This window comes from Equus caballus, chromosome 15 (genome assembly GCF_041296265.1).
Source record: "Equus caballus isolate H_3958 breed thoroughbred chromosome 15, TB-T2T, whole genome shotgun sequence".
Lineage (NCBI taxonomy): Eukaryota > Metazoa > Chordata > Mammalia > Perissodactyla > Equidae > Equus > Equus caballus.
In genome coordinates, this window is record NC_091698.1 from 53198439 (window position 1) to 53219049 (window position 20611).

A 20611-nucleotide genomic window follows, 5' to 3' on the forward strand; every position below is an offset into this window, starting at 1 on the left:
TCTGGGGAGGGAGTGAGCACATATCCTGAAGAAAACACAGTCAGTGTGGGTTTTACAGAAAATTGAACTCAGCACAATCAATAAAGTTCAGAGGCCTCAGAGTATCTGCGGACTTGAGTTACGAAGCAATGTCCCATCACTTTCATCACTCACAGAGATCTTACATGTAGGCTCAGGGAAGGATATGTGTCAATATTCGCAGGTGAGACAAAAGCATTCAACACGGCATTGACCCAAGGGTTCTCAGTGGCTCTATAGAGCACACCCCCCAGCATGTTTCCTATGCAGTGTTTTCTATTAATTAAACACAATATAATTTTGAAGTAGACACACCTCTAGCCTGGTTCCCTTGCTCTCAGGTGTACAGTGGGGAGGATAGATCTCAGCCATCTGGCAGCATTCCATAAGACTGGACAGATTTGTGAAATATTGCCCTGGGGCAGGTGCTTGATACACTTTTTATACTCTCTTGAGGGTGATAGAGTGTATTTCTCTTAGATGTTCTGCCTGGATATTTTACCAGGATCAGGATGTTTTTGAAGAAGTATTACCACCCTGACTCCAAACCCCAAATTAAAATTACAGCAGGTAAAATTATAGAGTGTCACATGCTACTTTAATTCTGTGCCGCCGTACTTTAGTGGCTTCTCATTTAAGAGTACATAATTATTTTCAAATTATCGTAGATCATTTCACGGTTAAATTAGATTATCAGCTAGAACTTCCAGGGAGATTGGAATTCTACATGCAAATTAGATTCTGATCACTATTTATGCTCCTTTTGGATAGTTTTGTTTCCTGAACTCTCAGATCATCTATTTCACAGATAACCATCCTAGGGAACTGGGAAATATTTAAATGGAAGAGATCAGCACTGTTTCACATGGCATGTGTGCAAGAGATGTGGCCCAGATCAGAAAATTAGCTATTATTCAGTAGGGGTATAGGTTTCCAGGAACATCAAAATATTTCTTTAAGGAAATATAAGTCACCTGAACTCTTACTTCTTAATTATATGCAGGGGTGTGTGTGTGTGTGTGTGTGTGTGTGTGTGTGTTTTCTACACCTTATTTCAGTAAAAGAGAAAGAAGCTCTTAAGAGGGTCTCTGCCTTTATACACTGTGAGACAAAATGATTTGGAAACTCCCTAGATATGCTATGATCAACTGTTCTACTTTCAGTTTTGACAACTTTAATGCTTCCAAGCCACTAAGTTCCTGATCTTCTTCTTCTTCTTCTTTCTAAAGAGAAACAACTATTTTGTTTACATATGTAGTCAGTACAGTTATCTAAATTTGTTTCTACCAACACTGCTTGATCTCTGTAGTGTCAACTGATAAGATCTATCCCTTTCATAGGGCCAAACATCTTCCAGATTCCAGGTCAGAGGTCACTTCCTTGGGGAAAGTCAGAAGACTTGAAAGAGGTTGAAAAGCCTGGATTTCCTCACAAAAATCAGCCACACAGGATAATCTTAGAACCTTTACATTCTAAATCCCACCGGCTACGTGATTATATGATTGGTGTTCATCTACCCACGAGACAATATAAGCTCCACGAGGGTAGGGCCTGGGTCAGTTTTGCTAACCGTTATATCCTCAGTGCCCAAAACAAAGAAGGTACTCAAAACATATTTGTTGAATTAATGAAAGTAAAAATATGCATAAATATGCGCATGAATAAATGAGTGAATTAAAGAAATTGCTCAAAGAGGCTTTATCAATAACACTTTAGAACTTCATTGTCCAATACAGTAGCCACTAGCCACATGTGGCTATTTAAATTTAACTGTAAATTAATTAAAATTAATAAAATTAAAAATCCACTTCCTTGGTTGCACTAGTCACATTTCCAGTGCTCAATAGTCACACATCACTAGTGGCTACCACCGTTGACAGCCCAGATTATAGAGCATTTCCATCATTGTAGAAACTTCTATTGGACAGCGCAGTTCAAATAATTCTAAAATTCTAGCCCAATGAGAGTAGTAGTTTTCCAGGCTTCACCAGCTCATTATTATTGCTGCTATTGTTAATATTAACTGTGTGACTTACACACCTCTCCTATAAAACTATTCCCCACTCAATGATTGAGCATAATCTGAATATTTCACCTCTTTTTCTTCCAAAAAATTTGGCTGCTTTGATTTGTAAGTTCGCAAGAACTTATAGTTCTGTATACTTTCCTGAGCACTCAAAAGAGTCCTTGAAACTGAGAAAGTCTACTGTCCTAAAAGTGCATTTATTACACAGGTCAGGCCTCAAAGTGCTATGCTCAGAATAAAAATGAGAAAGATATAATGTGTTCTAGATGTCGTCATTAGTGTATGAGGAATTTGGATTTGTATTAATTTACTTATTTACGTTAAATGCATGATTGCACACATTCTGAAATTCTGTGCTAAACTGCATAGTCTTCCAAATGAATAGTAGTCAACACATTTATTGAGATTCTTTTATTTCAACAATTACGCATTTTTAAAAATCTTGTTTACAGCCATCTTGGTCTATGCATTATAAACAAGCATTTTGTTTTTGAGAGCAGAGACTAAAAGTTGCCAGGGGTTGGGAGAACAAAACTATAGCATTTATACTAAATTAAAATAATAATTTGATTTAAATACCCATACAAACAAAAGCATCTTTAGTGATATAAGTGCTAGAAAGAGGATAAGAGAGTGGTGAAGATAATATGATGCCAAGATTCAGGTACATAAACCGGGAAACTGAACTCAGCAGGAGAAATTTGCAGATGCAGATCCCCAGGGATCTTTGTCTCTTGTAATAAAAGCAAGGTCCTATGTCTCTTTTTAGCAAGCTAGACTCTATGTATAATCCCATTTTTCTCCATATCTATATGAAAAAAGATTCTATCCAGTAAATACTATGGTTACCTTAACTGCACCCACATGTTTTAAACTTTATGTCACAAACTTTTGTCAATCTGTGTCATAAAACAACAAAATCAGCTTTTGAACCAAATTCATTTTACAGCGCCATCATTTTCATGTCCCAGGTTTCAGTGACAGTTAATAAAAATGAGTACCAGCACTATTAACCACGCCAATTCTAAACATGCTTGTCAACATAGCTGAAACATTATCGTTTATCATATTCTAGTACCTTCAAGTTTTCATACCACAGGTGTTCCAAGTCATTGGACATCAATACTTCCCTAATAGCACACTTTAAAACTTCAAGCCCTACAAACTGAAAAGTACACAATTAACCCTTTTTCAAGTGCATTTGCAGGGATTACAGCTGTGCCTACTCAGGAGCAATCTTAGGTTTTCTGCTTCACTCTCTCCCTATTTAGTCAGCATTTATGTCTCAGGATTTTTCATTTACAAAATGCGTATCACATTTGGCAAAGTTGAAACTGTGTGGTTCCACCGCTTGGCTTTTGAGCCATTCAGATCTTGCTTCTCGAAATTGTTACTTTGCAGAAGTTGGAAGCTCCGATGCCTTCTATCTTGAGGCATGTTAACATTGATGAGTTCAGTAAGTCTGGGTGACAGGCAATAAGGAGAGATGGGTGGAAACTGTGATAAGCCCCATCTGCAAACTTTTAAATTTTTTTAAAAAGTATTTAAAAGCCTGCACAAGCCCACTGAGTACAATCTGTGGAGTTGCAAGGATGGAGTTTCTGCTTGAGGGAACAGCTTGAGCTTGGGACAGGGGCAAGAGAGTTAGCGACTGGAACCACTGAAGGAACTTTGCGTTCCAGTAAAAGTCACAAGGCCATGCTTTACAAAGGGCCAGGCAGTCCATCCGGAGCAAGTTTTTCAAGTTTCAGGTTGTAAAATTTTATCTAATTATGAACTAACTTTAACCTTTCTTCAGCTTTTCTCCATCTCCTTCACAAGTACCTCAAGTTCTTTCTGACCACTGGTATCATAGTCCAAACCACGCAGGGCAGGTTTATTATTTGTCCCAGTTTTTTGTGTGAAACAACAACAATGGAAAAGGAATTCTGAGATCTCTCGCAAATTTTGAAGTTCTGTATCTTTGAAGATGGTCTTCCTCCAGATGGTATTCCTACTCTTTTTTTTTTTTTTAAGGCTTGGCACCTGGGTTAACAACTGTTGCCAATCTTTTTTTGGGGGGGGTTTTTTTCTGCTTTATCTCCCCAACCGCCCCCCCCCCCCCCCCCCCGCCTTCCACAGTTGTATATCTTAGTTGCCGGTCCTTCTAGTTGTGGTATTCCTACTCTTAATGGAAACAGGGTATTTAAAATGGCTGGGCTAACATTACTCTACTGTAAACTGGTACTGTGTTTAAATCCGGTGCAATTTGGGGCAAGTAAATAATCTCTCTGTTTCAATTTTCTCATCTTTTTTTTTTTTTTTTGAGGAAGATTTGCCCTGAGCTAACATCTGCTGCCAATCCTCCTCTTTTTGCTGAGGATGACTGGCCCTGAGCTAACATCCGTGCCCATCTTCCTCTACTTTATATGTGAGACATCTACCACAGCACTGCTTGCCAAGCGGTGCCATGTCTGCACCCGGGATCCGAATTGGCAAACCCTGAGCCACCAAAGTGGAACATGCGCACTTAACCGCTGCGCCACCAGCACAGCCCAATTTTCTCATCTTTTAATGTGAATCATGATAGTACCTAGCTCATAGGATTGTTATAAGCATTCTAAGTGTTGACGCTTATAAAGGTACAGTGTATGTCACCTAGTAGGTACTCAATAAATAATATCTATTTAATTGTTACACTTCCCATATCATTTGCTAATTTTCCTGGACATTGATAATACAATGATAATGACACTGAGAAATGTGGTAATTGTGCTTAGGTAGAAGAGTGCAACGTAAGAGGAAATGGCTTAAAAACAAAGGGTAAATGACAATTAACATTTATTGGGTGCTTACAATGTGTCAGACAGTGTGATAAGTGCTTTCTTTACACGTGTTAAGTCTCATTTACTTTTCACAACATCCCCATGAGTTATGAATTATTAATAACTGCATCTTGAAAATGACTCACCTGGTGGTTTGTACTGTGAAAACCTGGTTAAGCTAGGCCTAGGTTCCCCAGAATCCTCTTCCCTGTATCCTTCTGGGTTTGATTTGACCAAAAGTGGAATTTGCATGAGATTTGAAAGACGGAAGTAAAGCAGCGGCCCTTACTCTCTGAAGGTCATCATGGTTAGTTGCAGTAATGGGCAGACATAGAGGCACCAGTAGGTTCCTGCTATCCTCATTCCTCCACTCCATGTCCTGCTCTTTTTTGGGACCTCTGGCCCTGCTGATCAAACACAGCATCATCAGATGCTGACTGCATACCTTCCAAGGCAACAGCTCCCCTAGATTTCTCCCCCAGCTCCCTACTTACAGTCCCATTTTGGCAGGTGGACATGCCTGCCTTCTCAGATGGACTGATGGGTGACCCCTCTGATCTTCCAACTCCCGCTTCAGACCTCCGCTTCCCCAGTGCCTCCTGCAGTAGCGGTTCTGCTTCCCTAACTGAACCTTGACAGATAGGAGATAGTGGCATCACGGTGAGATTAACTAGTTTACCCAAGATCACTCAGTGCATGGTGGAGCCGGAAGTGGAAGCCTTAATCTGCTTCCAGAGCCCATGCTCTTAATAACCACTATACGGCATTGCCTTGAAGAGAGAGATGTGGAAGAAGGAGATAGGGAAGAAAGGAGAGAGGTAGGGCTTCAGGATTGTAAATAAGAAGGGACGAAACAGGAGATTAACAGTCTAGGAGAAGGCAGAAGGAAACAGGGAGGAAACGATGAGAAGTAGATGGCAAGCAAGGGAGAGAAGGGGAGAAAAATGAAGAGGAATAAAAGATAAAAGGGGATGGGATAGTAGCATTCCCAGCTCTACTGCTCTGCTAATACTTCCTTTTTAGCACAAAGGGGGAATTTTAAGCATGGCTAATATGTACACGCCAGAGGACTGCAGAGTTCTAATGCTCAATTTTTGCACAAGCTAATGCCCTTTGAGTTTTACTCTTCTGTTAGAAACTGAGTCTAAAGTTTCATTAATGTTTTTTGTTTTTTTCTTTAACAGAGGACCTAATAATTTCTCAAATTATTCACTCTTTTTCTAGCCTTTGTTAATCAACTTTTACAACCTTGCAAGCCAGCAACCTTTTTTCAGACTTTGTCCATGAGTTGAGAAATCAAATATTTTTATGCAACAGAAAGATGACTGATATTTAATTACAGATCATCATGTTCAACTGGGGTGATTATCAATCTAACTATGTGAAATTCAACATGAGGGATGTGGCAAACTTTGCACATAATTCCAAAATAGAGGTGTGAAATTTTCCCATGTGACTACTTGGTTTACCCTAGATATTTACTATGTATAATATTACAGCTGCCAAGGAGGCACAGAAATTAGTTAAAAATCTTGTTGGGTTTTATTTTCCACTTTGAGGCAGTTAAGACTCTAAAAATATCCTGTCTACAGTGCAGAAAGTGCTCTCCAAATGTCCTGATATACGTGGAGGCGAGAGGACATTCTGCCTGGCTTTAAGGACACCCCATCTCACCCCCGCCATCTCACCCCCACCATCATCCCGCATGACTGCCCATGCACTGCTCCTGACTTGCATTTTAAGCCTTGGTCAGTATGCTTTTGGCGAGACTATGCCAGGAGACCAGGCTTTATGAGAGGACAGTGATAGAAAATGTGATAATCTTGCCCCAAACCATCCCTGCTCTCCGTAGGCCCTGTCCTTCTTCTCAGGTCCATGATGTCACAGTCCCTCAAGGGATCAGCCTATAAAGGGACAAAGGGACACCAAACTTGTTTTTACAACTGGTTGTCTTCTTCCTCTCCCAAGACAGGGTTGAGAAGGGTAGGCATGGCTTAATATATCGTTTAAAGTGCAATTATTTTAGACGACTACTCTCTTCTGAATTCATTACAGTAGATTTCAGTGAGTTTTGCCTAAGAGGTTACCACAGCCTCAGAATGGTACTAAAAGGCAAATTTTTGATTGGTTATTATTTATTTATTATTATAAATAATTATAGCGTTACTAATTATGTTATAATTAATTATAATTATATTACAATAAATAATTGTTTGTTATATACTATCACTTCTGTGAATAAGAAGGGACAATGTTAGTCCCCTAGTGCTTCTGGGGCCAGGACTGGAAAACCACCTTTAACTCATCAAACCCAACCCCTCAGCAGCCGTCATCACAAGGAAGTGAGCATGCCGAGTCTAACACCTCCAGCGTTTGTTCTGTACCTCTTTGTACACCCCCTCTCACAGCTCTTTTCCCTACCAGTTTTCAATCCTCCCAGATTCTGGCCTCCTGGGTTGTTTTTCTGTCTGTAGCCTCAGGCATGACTCTGTGTATCACCCCCCTGGTGCTAACCTCTGCCCCTCCCTCTGTTCACGATTGGGATACCCTGTGAGACCATACAGACCCTCCCAGGCAGCAACTTCCCAATCCATCCAGCACCAAAGGGGCCTTGAACATGAAAGTAAAAAGCTGAGAGACATGGTGTTCCCTTAAGCAAGCTTCAGATCTGAGGGTGGTTATTGACAGCTTATTCTCTAGTCCCTGTATTGTGACTCTGGGTAATAGTGTGGCCATCACAGTGTCAACGTTATGCTTGCACTAAGATTTCCTCCAGATGACTGTGAGCTCTTTATCTGAACCCTGAAATACACCCAGGGCTGTTGGAGAGCGGCAGACCTGGAATGTGGGGGTGATGCAAAACGGAGAGAGAGACATTCAAAGATCAAGCACGTTTGCCTTGCCTGGGCTTATAAGTGGGAAAAGCACTCCTATACCAGGCAGGCAGCACTCCAAGAAAGCCGGCTCTGCTGCCTCACTCGTAGCCTTCACTCAGGACCTTTTCGCTCTGTTCAACTTGTAATCTGCTTCCACACTTGGTTTTGGTTAACTGACATTCTAAGCTTTTACCTTGTCTCCCGGCAATAGTTTAAGTTGTATTCCTTGGGTTGGGGATAGATGCTGATCCTCTATTGCAGACTCTGATCTGTCTTCTTAGGGACACTTCAAACATGTTTATGGAACACAAGTGCTATGTAGCCCAACACCAGCAACAGTCCCTACTCTTGTATGTGAATGTAGGGCTCAGCTGAGCCCAATTGACTCCAAGTCTCAAGAAAAGGATTTGATGCATTGTAGAGTGAGTATCATGAAGGAGAGAGGGAAGGAGTTACTAACACTTATTGAGCAGCTCTTATAAGCAAAATGCAGTTCTAGACACTTTGTTCAAATTATCGCCTTTAATCCTCATGATCCAATAGAATGTAAATTCCATGAGGTCAGAGACATTTGCTGTTGTATCTCCAGTGCCTAGAACAGTTCCAGGCCCATAGAAAATGCTCAGAAAATGTTTGAGCACACCTAGCACCCAGATCTTGCTTCTGAGTATTCTGAACAGTTATCCAAGGGCTGAGAAAATATTTCCTTTTGTGTCCTATGGTTTGAATAATAACTTACATTTATTAAAGGCCTACTATGTGTAGGCATATATGTTTATTACTATAATCCCTTAAGTATCATTATCACTCATTTTTACAAATGAGGAAACTGACAGACAGTGAGGTGAAATGACTTGCCCACACAACTAGTCGGTAGTAAAGCCAACAATTAAACTTATTCTGTGCTATGCCTATATTTTCCCCACTGTGCCATGCTGCCTCAACAAAAAAACTAAAAGTTCTATTGATACATTATTCCATATGCAAAGCACTATGCAAGCAGGTAGAGCTAAAATTTTACCTACCACTTTTGTTTTAGATTCTAGATGTGTGCTTATTGTTTCTTGCCTGCCGGTTTACTTTCTATACTTGCCTGACAGAGAAGATAACAGATGCAGAGTGTGAGAGCAGAAGAAAAACAAAATATGTCCTGATCTCAAAGTCAAAATTAACTCCAACAAGAAGAGAAAGTTGAAGAAGGTAATTTTCTTTGTGATAGAGTTTAGTTTAGATCACCCACACTTCTACATTTTACAAATCGTAGAAGATATTGGGAATCCACCTTGTTTTTTTAAATTGTTTCTTTAATGGAAAGACTTGCAATTTTTAAAAGAATAGTTTAATGCTTCTTACTTATCTGCTTACCATGTCTTTCTTTCCCAAATGGGTTCTGTGATCCCTGGAGACCACCATGTCTTATTCACCTTTTTATCCCTAGTGCCTGACAAAAAGTAGAGACTCAAAGATTAATGATTGAATGAAGGAATGAAGGAAGGAAGGAACCACAAGCAAATTATTAACAAGTTAACAATAGTGCAAAGAGGTTGAACATCCAAGGCTGAGACCTTTTCTCTCCCAGCCAGAGAGTTTTTCCAGTTCTCTATCAATTTCCTTGATAGGACAGGAGCCTCTTCCCTCAAGTCTACAGGTTACTTAAAAGGCAGATTCAAATTTAGCTAATACCCACTGAGAACCTGCTGTGTTAGAATTTTTCATGTACCATATCTTACATAAAATATCTAATAATCCTATAGCTATTATTATCCCCATTTTTCAGATGAAGATGCTTAGGCTCAAAGAAGATAAATGCTTTGCCCAAAGTCACATGGCTAGTAAGGGACAGGTTTGGAAGCTGAACCTGGTCTCAATAAAAGTTCTAGCACCCACTCCACTCCCTCACTCCTACTTCCCCACAGTGTGCCAACCCAATGTCTACCACTTACTATGTTTCGGTAGAATTTATGGCACACTTTTTCACAGCTTAACATCCCTGAAATAAGAATATGTTTTATAAATGGTAGCCTCTTAAATTACTTGTATTGTGGTAATAGTTTCTCAAAAAGTATTAAATCCACCTTCTCTGTCCTGTATCCTTACCTCTAACCAAAAGTTAGTGTTAGTGAGACCCCTATTCTGTTTGTAGTGTCAAAAGAAAGCTGAAAGAACCTAACTGCAATAATTTAAAGAACAGTGGAAAGACATCTCTGAGCAAAAAAATTGTTCTGCATTTTTATTTTATCAATTAATTACCAGAAATTCTTAGCTTAGTTTGTAGTATTTAATTGGCTTAGGTCCTCTTAAGCCCAACTGAGATCCCCTCAGAGGCAATGGGAGTTTTGATTGGGAGTGGAATGGAGGGTGGTTAGGGAGTTGAGGCCGTTTGAGAGGGCAGTGGGTTACTTTGGGAAAGAGAAGAAGGTGCCTCAGGGAAAGGTTAAACAATAGGGGCAGGGTTAAGAAATAGAGTTTAAAATAGAATAAGCATTTCAAGAAGGTAAATAAATACACCCCAAGCAAAGACTACCATGCATTAAAAAGAATATTCCTAAGAGGGGGCTGGCTCCGCGGCCGAGTGGTTAAGTTGCCGCACTCCGCTGCGGTGGCCCAGGGTTTGGATCCTGGGGGCTGACATGGCACCGCTCGTCAGGCCACGTTGAGGCGGTGTCCCACAACCCACAACTAGAAGGACCTGCAACTAAGATATACTACTATGTACGGGGGGTTTGGGAAGATAAAGCAGAAAAAAAAAAAAAAGATTGGCAACGGTTGTTAGCTCAGGTACCAATCTTTAAAAAAAAAAATATTCATAAGAGACTATGGCAGGTAAGAAGGTAACGTTAAGAGAAAACGGAAGCTCTTATTTCACATTTATGAATAAGTTAACCAAATGCCCAGGATAAAATGAAATAGTCCCTAATTTATATTTTAACATTAAAACCATATTTAAATCACTGATTTTTATACTGCCCTAAAATAACTATTGTCTTTTGTGCTTATTATCAACCAAAAAAAATTCTCAAAATCAAATATCTAGTTCTTGATCAACAAGTGTCTAAGAGGCCAGAAATCTCCTGCATTTGACCCAGGGTCATTAGATCTACTTTTCCTGTCTCATCTAGGAAGACTAGTCAGTTCAACCCAAATTTTTTCCTAACCCAGAAAGCACAGGTCAATTTCTAGGTCAAAGTCAAGGCATTTGTGCAACCAGTTCTATGCCCAGTGGGCACAACAATGGAGTAATAGCCTGACCTTCGAGGTGTGTATCTCAGTTTACTGAACAGGCCAACATGGTGCCTACCATATCTGCAGCACCTATCTAACAGGACACTAATCCACAGTTCCTGACAGTGGGGAGAGGCCTCAAGCTTTTCCTTACGCATCAGTGGCCATGTTTTGTATCTCGTGACCTAACCCCATAATTGGAGCAGGGTTGGGCATTTGACTCAAGAAAAGCCAATTTGTAGACTACCCAGCAGCCTATGAAGTAGCCTGGTTCAAGAGCCCTTCCTGATGGTTGTCCAAATTGGACCAACTGAGTTCTGTCGCTTTGAAAGATGAATGACACAGAGATTCAACGATGCAGAGAAAGACAACTAGCAATTAGAAGTGGGAGCAGAAGTAGATAGACATAGAAAGGAGCAGATTCAAAGGGAGAAGCAAAGTTACTTTAGTGGTGGAACAGTAGAGTAGAGATTGACAACAGGGGTCCTGAACAACCTCCCCGTTCTGTTTCCAGAGACAGCTGCCCATGGTTCCTGTTTTTCCTGAAATGTTTTGTTTATTCATATTTATCCTGAATTTTCCTGAGCCCCAGTGCATTAGTCAGAAATGGCTAAGTTTTGTGGTGGTAACAAGTAACAGGAACATCTCAGCAGTTTAACACAATAAAAGGTTGTTTCAACTTTTTGCAGAATCTGCTCCAGGTCTGGGAAAGTGTCCAGGGCATACGTCCTTCAATATTCCACACTTCTTCTAGCTGAGATCTGATCACCGGCTCTTAAATACTTTTCCCTACATGTGATTTATTACTTTTACTCCCAGTCATTGGCCAGAGCTTACCACATGGCCCAGTCAACTGCAAAGAAGCTGAGAAATGTAATTTTCCAAGTACTGGGAAGAAGAAAACTGGAAATATGGGTGAGTCAGGTACCTAAATATGGGATACCTTGCTACCATACCTTTAACCTTTCCTTGCCTTCTGTTAATCATTTTAGTCCCTCCTACGCTTCACTGAAACCCATCAGGTAGTGTTACATTCATGTCATGTACTCACCTTTGATTCACTCTCAGACACGCCTAGCCACACCTCTTGCCACTAGCAAATTTGATGGCTCATGATAAATAACAAAACTTGTAGCAAGCAGGGACTTGCATTGTTGAGTAGACGCTTTCAGCAGCCCCTTTTTTCCCTTCTAAAATAAGAACAGTAGCAGAGAATGATGGATTTTTGCCAGGTGGTGGGCAGGAGAAGATAATGAGAGCTAATGAGATCATCTCGGTAAGACCACACTACTATAACTTATTTCTTTGCAAATTGTTATAAGAAGAGTAAGTTAAATCTAAACAGAAAAAAAAAAGGGAGTATCTACTACGTGCCATCACTTCACACAGACATTATCTCATTTATTTACTGCCAAACAGTATTTATGGACTAGATATTACTATTTTCCAGCTGATAAAACCAAGACGTGAAGAGGTCATATGATTTGCTAAAAGTTACACAGCTTTGATGACTGAGAATTCAATCTAGGCTTCTAAATCCAGATCTCCAAATCTATGCTTCTCACAGTTTCATGAAGCATGAGCAGCAGCAAACCTAAAATACATCCTAGGAGAGACAATCCAGATTTTCTGGGGCTATTCCTAAAAGAAATAAGGTTCAGGAAGGATTGAATTGATTTTAGGAAAGCCCCCAAGGCTGTTGAAGATGGTGATCTCATGCATTCATTTACACATTCATTTATTTAGAAAGATTTAATGAGTGAGGATAAAAAGGAAGTGAAGATAAAAAGACAAGATTGAAAATCCCTGTTCTCAAGTTGCTCACTATATTTAGGCATAGCCCCACAAGTAAACAGACAATTATGATTTAGAGGGATAAGAGATATGATAGGAATAAGCAAGTGGTGTCAAGGGTCCTAACCCAGTGTTGCTATTTGGTTCCCAGAAACAGACTCTAAGATGAAGATTTGTGTGCAGGAGGCTTGCTTTCAGAATCAAAACCTATAGAGGAAAGTGAAAGAAGCTGGATTGGGCAGAAGACGAAGTTGAGCTGTGATACCCAACTTAGCATACAAAGTCCTCAGCCATCCCTTGGGAGAATTATGGAGCTAGGATGAGCTGCAGAGTTGTCCCAGTTGGGGCAATGGGATCAGGTCTTTATACTTCAGTATCAACTAGTCATTGTGTATGGCCTACCCCTAGGATGGAGGGCATGCCCTTAAGCAAGTGGCTTTCTTCAACCAAGGGCAATATCCAAATTAAAATTTAGCTGAGATCTATCTGTCACCAACACACCAGCAGTTGGGTTAATAAGTGTTTCAGTCCTGAGGAGGTAGGCGAACCCAAGCGGCACATCATCATATCCACTACATACCCACCTAAAGGTTTCCTGGAGATGGTAGCCCTGGAGCTGAGTCCTAAAGGACAAGTAGGAGTTATCCAGGGGAATGGCACCTACAAAGACATGATGGCCCGAGAAGAGTGCATTGAGGGCAGTCTATCATGCCTGTAGAAACTGATAATGCATAAGGGAAAGCAGCAAGTGCTGAGGTTTAGATGTAAAGGCCAGATCCTGCAGAACATGGCATGCTATGCAAAGGAGTTTGGAATTCTTCCCGAAGGCAATGAAAAGGCATTCAAAAATTTTATTCAGAGAGCAATACAATCAGATTTGCTTTGTAGAAAGATCATGCTGGCAGCAGGTGGAGAATATATTAGCTGGGGATGAAACTGAAGGAAGAGAAGCAGACTCGTTAGGACGCTGTGACAGTGATCCCAAAGAGAAGAATAATACTTGAATTGACAAGTAGCAGTAGCAGCAAGAATGAATAGAAGAGAACACGATATTCCAGAGATATTAAGTGGGCAAAAACTGAGGAAACTTAAGATATCAATTAAATGTTATGGGTAGGGAAAGTTAAAAAGTCAAGAGTGACTCAGAGGATGGTTCCATCCATTTGTCGATATAAATCTGCAGAGAAATATAGTAAGTTCAGTTTTGAACATATTATCTGTGGAGTATTCATGTGGAGATCTCCAGCTACAGATGTTCGCCATCCTCTGGAGCTCAGGAAACAAAGCTAAGTTGGAGATAAAGAGTCTGAGTCTTTATGGTTTTTACACATGGATGATAGTAGAAGCCATGGGAATGGACAAGATCACCCAAGGGGCGTGCTCTAAAATGTGCATAGAGAAAGAAGAAAAATAGTATTTAAGGTGGAGAGGAGCCCACAAAGAAGTGCTAGAAATGGAGGAGGAAAATCAGGAGAGAGGGATGTCTTAGAAATGAGAAGAGAGGAGAGTATTAAAAAGTTCCAAAGCCACCGTAGTTGACCACTGAAAAATAAAGAAAGACAATTTTCCAGAGTATTGAGTAAGTAGGGAGTCACTGGTGACTTTGGCAAGGAACGTTTCAATGACATGGAGAAGACAGGGTCAGAACAAAGAGAATTAAAGAAACATGCTGAACCTTGAAGACGTTACGCTAAATGAAATGTCAGTTGCCAAAGGACAAATACTGTATGATTCCACTTATGTGCCATAGAGCAGTAGAGACAGAAAGTCAAGCTCATAGAGACAGAGAGTAGAATAGTGGTTCCAGGGGCTCATGGTGGGAGAGGAGCAATAGCTAACTGTTTAATGGGTATCGAGTTTCCATTTGGGAAGATGAAGAAGTTCTGGAGGTGGATAGTGGTGATGGCTGCACAACAATGCGAAGGTACTTAATGCCACACAACGGTACACTTGAAAATGGTTAAAATGGAGAATTTTATGTTATATACATTTTACTAAAAGAAAAAGAAAAAGAAAAAAGAGAGAGAATATAGGAGTGAACGAGAGACGAGAAAAAGGAGGGACTGAATGTAGCCCTCTCTCAGGAGGAAGAGGAGAGAGACAGGGTGATAGCTAAAGCAGGATGGAGGGTGGAGGGGGGAATTTTTAGGAGTCAATAGAGAGGCTCTCTGGAGATATCAAAGGCACAGCAAAGAGAAGCAGTGCTGTGAGCTGAATGAGATGGAATGATCGTGAAATATGGGTTTTGAGAGCTGCTGTTGAATCTCATTCCGGTGAACACTGAGGGGGGTAGAATGACTTAAAAGAATGAATTTTGACCATAAAGGATGGCAAAAGGTCTTGCTCTTCCCAGATGATGCACTCAAACTGAGAAAATGTAGTAAACCACTAATGCTCTCTTGGTTTAAAAATCAACATCTAGGAGGCTGGCCCCATGGCCGAGTGGTTAAGTTCGCACGCGAGTTTGGTGGCCCAGGGTTTCACTGGTTCGGATCCTGGGCGCAAACCTAGCACTGCTCATCAAGCCATGCTGAGGTGCCATCCCACACAGCAGAACTAGAAGGACCTACAACTATGTACTGGGGGGCTTTAGGGAGAAGAAAAGAAAATCAACATCTAGTTCATTGTGACTATTTTAAGCTGCTAATAGTGACCACACACATCGCTTACAGATTAAATTGGTCAATCACATAAAGCAGTATGTCATATACAATGAATAGACATAATGATAATATCCTAGTATGTAAGTTTTTATTTTCCAATCACATGTTGGACGATGTTTTATTTAAGAAAGGGGAAAAACATTTATGAATTTTGAAGCTCAGTAAAATTTCAGGTAAGGGCATTATCAAAATTTCAAGGAAGAGTGTTATGTAAAAGTTGCATTCTTAAATATTTCCCTATTTAATTAAATTTGAATTTACTATATGTTATTTTTATAGTATGTTATTTAAGAAACCTACAAGAAAAAATGTCATAGGTTTCCTTGAGTTATAAGGAAAAAAATAATTAAGTAAAAGAGCAAATTATTTTCTCCAGAGTGGAAAAAAAAGAAAAATTCTCTTTAGAAGCACCACATTTAATTCATATATTTTTAGTTGTCTAAATGGTCTCTGCAAATTATTACAACACACATCAGAAATAATGCTCCCACATTACACTGTGCTTGCTTCTGTCTAGATATAAAAGTTTATGAATTACAAAGAGAGGAATCTTTGCTATGTCTGCTCATGAACATATACACTCACAAGCACTTGTGGAAGATTTGGCTGTTGGCCACGATTATGTGAATTCACATCATTTAGTTATATAAAGACACAGAACCAGGAAATCAAATACAAACAGAAATGCTCTCTCATTTCCAGTCCTCTAACGTGAATTGAGTTTTGGGCTTTCTGTGGCAGCTTTTAGATCCAATCTATATGAATGGGTAGATGGTTAGAAGAGCTCTCCTGTTTGGTACGTGTGTATGATCTCGTTATTAAAACATACCTTCAGGGTCATAATGAGTCAGTAATAATGACCCTAATATATAACTTTCTGTGCAATTAATCTCAGAAAAGAAGTAAATTTAAAATCTTTATTTGATATGTAAGAAGTATGTCATAACTGTCACAAAAGATAGGTGACACAAGTAGGACACAAAAACAAGTATGTCTTAGGAGTCATCAAAATCACACCCATTGTATGTGCATAGGCATTAGGATATTGAGAATACGCCACATTAAAGTTGAAAGATGACATTGTCCCCTGAGGTCTGGAACACGTGAACCAATTAAAAGTTGTAAGGAGAAAAAAGAAAGGAAATTAAAAGATTAGTCTTTTCTGAGAAGATGTCAAGCAGGTGGAGATAAGGTTCCCTTTCAACATATTCTTTTATAAGCAAGAAATAGGTATGTTCTGTCTTTACACTTCTACCACTAAAATGTTTCCTTTCCTTCAAAAGGGAAGAAAACACGATGTTATGTTCCTTTAACGAGTCTACTATCTGAGCCTCATCTAGGTGTGCAAAGTACGATTGTAGGCCAATTACTCAATTGTGGCTTTGACAAGCCTGTCATACTGATTCAATATTTAAGCGATTTCTTAAAAAATATAATTATTGTACATGTTTTTAAAAGGAGAAATACCTTCTTTTACATGGTTGAAATGCTGTCCTAATAATAGACGACGGACTCTTTCTAACCTGCAGATTAATCACTATGCATGTGCTGTATGAAGCCTTAAGCTAGAAGAAAGAATTTCAGAGAATCTCTAGCTTCATAAATAGATCTCCGTATATTGTTATAAATCATATTTCATAAAATTTCTGAAGCCCATCAGAAGACCCGCTCAAAATCAGTTACTCTTTATGAATTAAATGCTCTAAGTTTTTATAAGTGTGAGACTCACCTTTAGAAATTCTCTGATGTTCCTAGATATCATTTGGAATCAAAGTAAAAGTAAGATTTTCTTAAAAATATTAGAGCATTACCCTCTATGGTGTCCAAACATTTTGAAACAAAAACCAAAGTGAATGGTTCAACATGGTTTCAAAATGGAATATTAAAATTGGAACTGTCTTGGAAAATCTAGAAAAAGTAGTTGTGACTATGCATCCTCCATCCCCCATGTAAATACCCAGGAAGAAAATGTTTCCCTTTCTCTTGTACTTTAAACTACATCCATTTCCTTGATTTTTAAAAAATTCCCCACAATTAGCAAAAGGGCTTGGACAAAACTAACATTTATGCACAATTAAGTTTTTGTCATTGACATAAAGCACCACTTTTGAGTATACAAATACATAGGTCTAAATTAAGTAATTATCTCCCACACAGTTTTCTTGCAACACAAGTAAAACATTAAAGCTATTAAGTAAAGAATGGTATTTTTTTGTTTGTTTGGATGTTGTCTATGTCCACTGACCAAGTGAAAAATTCTTAGTAGCTATTTTTAAATTATTAAAATTTTTCGTTAAAAATACTTCAGAGGCCAGCCCCCTGGCCAAGTGGTTGGGTCCGCGTGCTCTGCTTCGGAGGCTTGGGGTTTCGCCGGTTCAGATCCTGGGTGTGGACATGGCACCACTCATCAAGCCATGCTGAGGCGGCATCTCACATAGCACAACCAGAGGCACTCCCAACTAGAGTAAACAGCTAGGTACTGGGGAGATTTGGGGGGAAGAAAAAGAAAGAAAAAGAAGTTTGGCAACAGATGTTAGCTCAGGTGCCAATCTTTAAAAAAAAAAGAATACTTCAAACATGGGCCAGCCCCAGTGGCCTGGTGGTTAAGTTCAGCGCACTGTGCTTGGGCAGCCCAGGTTTGGTTCCCAGGCGCAGACCTACACCTCTCTGTTAGTGGCCATCCTGTGCTGGTGGCCTGCATACTAAAAAATAGAGAAAGATTGGCACGGATGTTAGCTCAGAGTGAATCTTACTCAGCAAAAAAAAAAAAAAGTACATCAAACACCTAAGCAGGACATGGGACTTTAAAAGAACACACAAATCAAAAAAAATAATGTGCAATAAACAAAAATATGATTTTCTTATATTTCTAGAAATGCTTTCCATAAATATTTTTTTCAAGTGTTCCCATGAATAGACTGGAGAATGAAGTTTTCTAATTAATATTTGAGTTATTTGAAAACTACTAGATAAGCAATAGTTGGCTAATTTTTTAAAAGATAGAAATCAAATATATTATTCAAATTATATTGAATGTATTTCTTAGCTTTTTGTCTTTTTATAGATCAGAGGGCACATTGTGGATCATGATTATCATAATGAGCCCAATCATCAATATAGCACTGTAGATGGGAAAAGTGCAGGAAATACAGTTAAATATTGCATTTAAGACATAACTTATACATTATTCCTTAAAGTCAACCCTTTGTTTACTTGCTGTTATAACTGAATTTTAAGTTCAGAGGTTTTTTGAGAACATCTAGTGTCTTTTTTTCCTCAAAAAGGTATAGTATGGGAAGAAATCCAATTATTTTACCTATCTAATAGCTTGAATTCCTGATAAATTATAATTTCTTATAACTCATAGAAACATTTTTCAGATACTGTATAACCTAGTATTAACACATAACCCAAGTTGGTATTAAAGTGTTGAGATGATTTTTGTTGGGCCCTGTGACACAAAATAGTGTTAACCTCTTTTTAATATGTCTATTTGTATTATTTTCAACACAGAAAATTTTATTTATCAAGTATCATTAGAAAAGACATATTCCACGTAGGGGAATTTTCCAGATATTTGAAGCTCATCCCTTTAAATCCACAAATTAGTTTTATTTTAACTGTATCTATTTTTAGACTTTTAAAAATATGCTATACATTCCCCTGTTTTCTTAAACAGAGAGTAATCAACCTAGTGGAACCAGTTTTTGAATATTAGGGTCTTAATTTTACAAGTTCATTATTGTACCATTTTCACATTCAACCATTTTATGAATTCAACAAAGTCCTCACAGGCTAGTGTAGTGTATCCAGGGCTGTTTCCTCTTATACAGAGTGGCCTAGACTGAAATGCTTTTTAAGTTCCTGTTTTGTGGGGTTTTGTTAGAGTAGTGAGGTGTGGGAGAAAGAAATTAAGCTTTCACGTCAGACAGACTTGGATTCAAACCCCAGGTCTACTATTTACTAGTTATGCAATTTGGGAACATTTACTTAACTCTACACCCTCAATTTTTTCATCTGAAAAGTGCTGATGCTGACTTGCAGGATCGTTGTAAAGAGTAAATTAAATAATAACTGTAAAGAGCTTGGTGCTTCCCAACCCTCAGCGTCTTTCCTTGTTGTTCACTGTCAGCATCAGTTCCTGCTCCTGCCAGCTCTCTCTTCTCTTACAGTTCCTCGTCCCTGGTAGACTGTGACAGCAGGAACATCCTCTGACCTGCTCATCACTGTATGCACAGCCCCTGAGGTCTGCCATTAATACCTGAAAATGTGCTCTCTAATGAAACACTTGTGTTTGAATCCTGATCTACCAGTTTCTACTGTGTGATTTTGGGCAAATTTATCAACCTCTCTCGACTTCAGTTTCCTTGTCTGTGAAATGAAAAGAAGCAGAATACATAGCTCATAGGATTAAATTAGCTATTTAGGGGCTGGCCTGGTGGCATAGTGGTTAAGTTCCCATGCTCCACTTTGGCGGCCTGGGGTTCGCTGGTTCAGATCCTGGGCGCACAGACCTACACACTGCTCATCAAGCCATGCTGTGGCAGCGTCCCACATAGAAGTAGACGGACTTACAACTAGGATATACAACTGTGTACTGGGGCTTTGGGGAGAAAAAAATTAGCTATTTATGTAACTATCCCTCACACACAGTAGACACACAACAAATCCTGAGGTTTATAATGACTAGGGGGAAAAAACAACTTATTGCTTGTAATCTCCTGTGGCCAGGGGAATAAATAATCAAGTTTATTTAAATGTTTAAATGTTAGAAAATTTTCTACTGATAAAGTCTGTGAGCTTTAGTATATAGCTTTTTAAACTTTTTTCTTTCTTTCCTTTTTTTAGCAGCTCAGAAGTTTTACTTTTACCTCTGGGCTAGTGGGTGCTATTCTGATTGCAGGATAAATGATCTCAAGATCATCGGGATTTTTACCATACAGGACTGTGAGGTAAACTTATCTTTCTTTTTTTCTTTTTTCTTGCTATGTTATTTGACTCCACTTTTTCTGTTCCATTTATAAAAATAGATTTGAAGTTTCTTCTAAGCCAACCAGTTTGCCTGTGTTCTCACGTACAAATGTTTGCCTTTTATCACATGTGACCAACCATATCAATAGCCAAGGTCACAATTCAGCATTTCATCAGTAAAAATTCACAGCAGTTATACTTCTAAATCTTAACACCTAACTCATTTCATAATCGAGT

General features: G+C 39.1%; 1 long non-coding RNA gene across 1 annotated transcript in view; it reads left to right on the forward strand.

Moving 5' to 3' along the window:
* LOC138917679 (uncharacterized) overlaps window positions 1–20355 on the forward strand; it is a 37753-nt gene extending 17398 nt beyond the window's left edge. Inside the window, exons 2-4 of the long non-coding RNA XR_011426024.1 lie at window positions 8764–8924; window positions 11636–11861; window positions 20252–20355. This is a non-coding gene — a long non-coding RNA (uncharacterized lncRNA). The remainder of the gene's footprint in view (window positions 1–8763; window positions 8925–11635; window positions 11862–20251) is intronic.
* Window positions 20356–20611: the final 256 nt, after the last annotated feature.